Source organism: Pan paniscus, chromosome 1 (assembly GCF_029289425.2).
Source record: "Pan paniscus chromosome 1, NHGRI_mPanPan1-v2.0_pri, whole genome shotgun sequence".
Lineage (NCBI taxonomy): Eukaryota > Metazoa > Chordata > Mammalia > Primates > Hominidae > Pan > Pan paniscus.
In genome coordinates this window covers 165,202,018-165,208,243 of record NC_073249.2, presented here as the reverse complement: position 1 = coordinate 165,208,243, position 6,226 = coordinate 165,202,018, and the positions used below count along the sequence as shown (strand labels likewise).

At 46.1% G+C, this 6,226-nt stretch overlaps 1 pseudogene; it reads left to right on the top strand.

Moving 5' to 3' along the window:
- The first annotated feature begins 2,514 nt into the window (after positions 1–2,514).
- LOC100989756 (sepiapterin reductase-like) lies at positions 2,515–5,355 on the top strand (annotated as a pseudogene).
- Positions 5,356–6,226: the final 871 nt, after the last annotated feature.

Below are 6,226 nucleotides of genomic sequence, written 5' to 3'. Positions count from 1 at the left end.
AAGTTCTACATCGTTTTACTCTTTCGTGATGAAAATTTTTTATAATTCCTTGGCTGGGCGCTGTGGCTCATGCTTGTAATTCCAGCACTTTGGGGGGCCGAGGCAGGCAGATCACGAGGTCAGGAGATCGAGACCATCCTGGCCTACATGGTGAAACCGTGTCTCTACTAAAAATACAAAAATTAGCCGGCCTTGGTGGTGCATGCCTGTAATCCCAGCTACTCGGGAGGCTGAGGCAGCAGAATCGCTTGAACCAGGGAGTCAGAGGTTGCAGTGAGCTGAGATTGTGCCACTGCACTCCAGCCTGGTGACAGAGTGAGACTCTGTCTCAAAAAAAAAAATGATACTTTTAAAAAAAAATTTGTTTAATACAACTGATTCCAAAGTATTTACATATTTTGTAAACATTATTTTTCTGATCTACAAGCTCCAAACTCTCAGGAACTCACCATGTTTCTTCACTGGGCCAGACAAGGAGAGTAATAAAGAATTAACCTTAATTATTCAAAGAAATCCAGATGGTGAGAAAAGAGTAAAAAGCAGAACTTCAACTTGGATTATCTCAAGACGATTGCCTGAAAATTTCCTGCTTATTTTTCCTGTTTAAACCTGGCTTTTCAGATGAATGTGAGGTGATCTGCTTTTCTGTGATTCAGAACTTCATAGAATTTGGCAGGCCAAGAATTACAAAGAAAGGAAGAAAATGAAAGGAGGAAAGTGAGGTAGTGAAAGAAGATGGGCAGAACTTGAGAAAGCTTTATAAAGTAACAGAACACACCCCACACCTTTTGGGAACAAAGGAACAAAGCTGATGGAACACAACAGATGTTCTCCTTCCCAAACCATAAAAGCATAACACTCTACAACTCCTCCTCACTCCAAGGAGTGGCCAATGCTCCTTACTGGAATATCTGTACAACAAAGGTTTTTGTTGTTATTATTGTTTCCTTAGAACATGGATAAAAAGGAAAAAACACCATTACCAGAAACTGTCAAGTGCAGTTTAACTGTATTATCATTTTATCTTGATTCTTGTTTCTCTCTAACAAATTTCATTGAGGTATAGTTTACATACAATAACATGCACTCATTTTAATTGTACTCATCCATGAGCTTTGACAAAGCGATACACCTATGTAGCCACCACTGTAATCAAGATATAGAACATTTCCAACATCCAAAAAGATTCCTTTGTGTCAACATGCTTTGTTCAGAGTGAAATTGAAAAAAAAAAATTAAAATTAAACAAAAATGGCCAGGTATGGTGGCTATGCCTGTAATACCAGCACTTTGGGAGGCCCAGGCAGGCAGATCACTTGAGGCCAGGAGTTCAAGACAGCCTGGCCGACATGGAGAAACCTCATCTCTACTAAAAATACAAAAATTAGCTGGGTGTGGTGGTGCACATCTGTAATCCCAGCTACTTGGGAGGCTGAGACACAAGAATCGCTTGAACCCAGGAGGCAGAGGTTACAATGAGCCAAGATTGCACCACTGTGCTCCAGCCTGGGTGACAGAGCAAGACGCCATCTCAAAACAAAACAAAAACAAAACCATTCCTTTGTGCTGGTCTATCCCCACTCACAACCCTAGCCCCTGGCAACCACTGGTCGGCTTTCTGTCACTCTAGATTAGATTTTTCTTTAGCATTTCATATAAGTAGAATCACATGGTATGAACTCTTCTGTATGTGACTTCTTTCACTCAGCATAATGTCGTCGAGATTCACCCATGTTGCTGTGTGCATTGATAGTTCACTCCTTTTTCTTGCTGAGTAGTATTCCACTGTGCGGCTAGGCCATGAGCACAGTTGATCCATTCGCCTATTGGTAAAACTTTGGTTGCTTCTAATCTTTGACTACTATGAGTAAAGCTGCTATCAGCATTCGTTTGACTCTTACTTTTGAAGTGAAATTCAAACCTAGCCGTTTTGGTGAGGCATGGAGATGAGAGATAAAGCTAGCATTTTTAAGGCACCTACTAAGAGCTGGGTGCAGAAGATGAAAGACGAGGAAAGAGGGGAGCATTCTTTCCATCTCTAAAGAAAGCACAATAAGGATTGCCCTGGCCAGGCAAGGTGGCTCAGGCCTGTAATCCCAGCACTTTGGGACACCGAGGCGGGCGGATCACCTGAGGTCAGGAGTTCGAGACCAGCCTGATCAATATGGTGAAACTCCGTTTCCACTAAAAATACAAAAATTAGCCAGGTGTGGTGGCGCTCCTGTAATCCTAGCTATTCGCGAGGCTGAGGCAGGAGAATCACTTGAACCCAGGAGGCGGAGGTTGTAGTGAACCGAGATCGGGCCATTGCACTCCAGGCTGGGCTACAAGATCGAGACTGTCTCAAAAAAAAAAAAAAAAAAAACTTTCTAAAAATTGAGCAAGGAGCTGGAGTCTCCGGAAATGACTAAGGCCCGAAATATTAAATATTTCTGCTCATAGTTGAAGACAAAACCTTATCCAGCCTTGGCGGCTCCTTTCCCCTTCCCCCTTTATCAGGGACTTAGTTCATGATCAGGACTGCGGCATGGAGGGCGGCTTGGAGCGTGCTGTATTTGTGCTGACCCGGGCCTCCTGGCCTCGCTGCTGTCGCCGAGCTGCGTGCTGGTCCTCAACGCCCGCAACAACGATGCGCTGCGGCAGCTGGAGGCCGAGCTGGGCGCCGGGCGGTCTGGCTTGCGCGTGGTGCGGGTGCCCGCAGACCTGGGCGCCGAGGCTGGCTTGCAGCCCGCTGCTTGGGGTCCTGCGTCAGCTCCCCAGGACCGAGGAGGTGCAACGACTGCTCTTCATCAACAACGCGGGCTCTCCTGGGGATGTGTCCAAAGGCTTCGTGGACCTGGGTGACTCCACTCAAGTGAACACAGACTGGGCGCTGAACTTGATTGACCTCCATGCTCTCTCTGCCGGACTTGCAGCGTCTTGAAGGCCTTACCAACCAGTCCTGGCCTCAACAGAACTGTGGTTAACATCTCAACCCTCTGTGCCCTGCAGCCCTTCAAAGGCTGAGCGCTGTACTGTGCGGGAAAGGCTGCTGGTAACATTCTGTTGAGGTCCTGGCGTCGGAGGAACCTAATGTGAGGGTGCCGAATTAGGCCCCAGGTCCTGTGGACACAGACGTGTCCCGGCGGTTAGCCCGGTAGACCTCCATGGACCCAGACATGCGAAAAGGCTGCAGGAGCTGAAGGCAAAGGGAGAGCTGGTGGATTGCAGGGTGTCAGCCCAGAAACGGCTGAGCTCGCTGCAAAAGCGGGTGTTCAAGCCTGGAGCCCACGTGGACTTCTACTATAAATAAGCCCATGTCTTTGGCTTCCTGAACCTTTCTGCCCCCACTTTCGGACACACCCCCAGAGCCCCATGGCTCCCCACACCCTGCCATGGTGGCAGTTCTGCCTTACACAGATAAACACTCATGTCTACTGTCCTACCTTCACACATAGCCTGCTGTGATGAGCTTCCAGGTCGCTGGCCTTACCAGTTGTCGAGAGTCTGGATGTGGCACCCTGGATTATGAGGAGGCTTAGGAGAGAGGTTATGGGTATTCATGTCTCTATCCCCAGGAATAGAATTTAAGGGATGGGAAGAGCAGGAAAAGAAGCTGAAACACACAAGAGAAGAGGTTGTGTCTCCTGCTCATAGCTAGTCCATGGGGAGAGGGAAGAATGACCTGAGTCAAATAGGAGAATGCATGCAGATTCGCAGATGGCCTGGTAGGGAGGAAGAGCAGAGGGTACAAGTCCCCGCTCACACAGATGCCCCTTGCTGAGGGGAGCAGCAGCTTCTGTTGAACTTTGTGTCCTCACTCTGATATCTCCTTCCTCCAGAATCCACCACCCCTTCCCCAGGCTGGGAGAAGGGGCCGTTGGGTGTCTATGTACATGGCCAAGGCAGATACAAATAAAATTTAAAAAAAAAAAAAAAGGGAGAGGGTTACTTAACCTTTTCAGTTAAGGCAACATTGCTACCTTTCACGGAGTGAGTGATTGAAGTCAAGAAAGAAGCCCTGCTTGGGATTAGAGAAACTGAAAAGAAATACGATGACTCATTAAAACAGTTTTAAAACTATAGAAAGGTCAACAATTTAATGCAAATATTAATTAAATGCCTAGAAAAAGAAAAGGGAGGCAAAAGTGAGTGAAGAAGAACATCTATTGCCCTTCATATGTGTCAACCACTGAGCTACGAGCTTTACCTATATGAATTGAATTGATTTTCATAACCCTATAAGGCAAGTACTATTTTTATCCCCATTTTACGTATGAAGAAATCGTGCCACAGAGAAGTTTAATAACCTGCCCAAGGTAACACACAGTAGAGCAGTCAGGATTCCAATTCACTAACTACTGCTTTATCCTCTTCCTTGGCACTACATACCAGTGACTGCTGGGGCAACAAAAATGTAGAAAACATGGTCCCAGTCTTTGGAGGACTCATGGGGAAACACCATACAATATTCTGACTTTGGGAAAGTGACCTAATATTTCTAATTAAAATGGAAATTAATAACCCCTTTAATGTCCTCCTTACAAGGTTCATTTATTTATCCCATAAGTTCTTACTGAATATCTATTATGTGCCAGGCACAGTGCTGAAAGTTCCTCATGGAGCATATTTTCTAGAAAGAAGATAAGGCAATATTCATGTAAAAAATAGCCACCGGGCATGGTGGCTCATGCCTGTAATCCCAGCACTTTGGGAGGCCGAGGTGGGTGGATCACCTGAAGTCAGGAGTTCGAGACCAGCTTCACCAACATGGTGAAACCCCGTCTCTACTAAAAACACAAAATACAAAAATACAAAAAATTAGCCGGGCGTGGTGGTGCATGCCTGTAATCCCAGCTACTCGGGAGGCTGAGGCAGGAGAATGGCTTGAACCTGGGAGGCGGAGGTTGCAGTGAGCTGAGATCATGCCATTGCACTCCAGCCTGGACAACAAGAGCAAAACGCTGTCTCAAAAAAAAAAAAAAAAAAAAAGAGCCAGGCACATTGGCTCACGCCTGTAATCCCAGCACTTTGGGAGGCCGAGGCGGGTGGATTGCCTGAGATCAGGAGTTCGAGACCAGCCTGGCCAACATGGAGATACCCTGTCTCTACTAAAAATACAAAAAAAAAAAAAAAATTAGCCAGGCATGGTGGCAGGCGCCTGTAATCCTAGCTACTCGGGAGGCTGAGGCAGAAGAATCACTTGAACCCAGGGGTTGGCGGTTGCAGTGAGCCGAGATCATGCCATTGCACTCCAGCCTGGGCAACAAGAGGGAGACTTCGTCTCAAAAAAAAAGAAAAGAAAAAGAAAATAGATATATAAGTAAATGGGGGGAGAAAGAATAGGGGCAGAAAGAGGAGGAGGAAAGGAGAAAGGGAAAGAAGGAAGAAGTTATTTTTGGACAGTAACACGTGCTATGAGAAAAAGGAAACTGAGTGATGGGATGAAGGGCGATTTTAAGTTCAGAGGTGGTTGTTACTTTGCCTAAAAGCAGCCAGAGATGTTCTCTGTAAAGTGATGACTTCAAACTGATAACTGAACCGTGAAAAGTAGCCAGCCATGTGCAGGTCTAGGGACAGTGAATTCCAGTTGGACAGAAAAGTAAGTGCAAAAATTGTGAGTCAGACAGGTCATCTTATATTTGTGGAAAAGAAGGCACCCAGCATGGCCAAAACATGATGACCAAGGGGGAGAGTAGGAGATAAAATCACAGAGGCAAGCAGGGACCAGATCATGAAGGAACTGGAATTAGATTTTTTTTGTAATCCCAATGAGAAGCTGTGAGGAAAGTTTTGAATAAGAAAGTGATGATTTTTTTTTTTTTTTTTTTTTTTTTTTGACAGCGTTTCACTCTGTTGCACAGGCTGGAGTGCAGAGGCATGATCTTGGCTCACTGCAACCTCTGCCTCCCGGGTTCAAGCTATTCTCCTGCCTCAGCCTCCTGAGTAGCTGGGATTAGAGGCACCTGTCATCATGCCCAGCTAATTTTATGTATTTTTTGTATTTTTTTTAGTAGAGACGGGGTTTCACCATGTTGGCCAGGCTGGCCTCGAATTCCTGACCTCAGGTGATCCGCCTGCCTCAGCCTCCCAAAATGCTGGGATTACAGGCATGGGCCACTGCACCCGGCCAAAGTGATGATCTTATTTTCATATTTTATACACTTCCCTGGCTGCTCTGTAGAGAATGGATTTGGTGGGACTAGAGGGAAAGTGGGGAGAGCAGTAAGGAGGTGGTTGCAGGCTG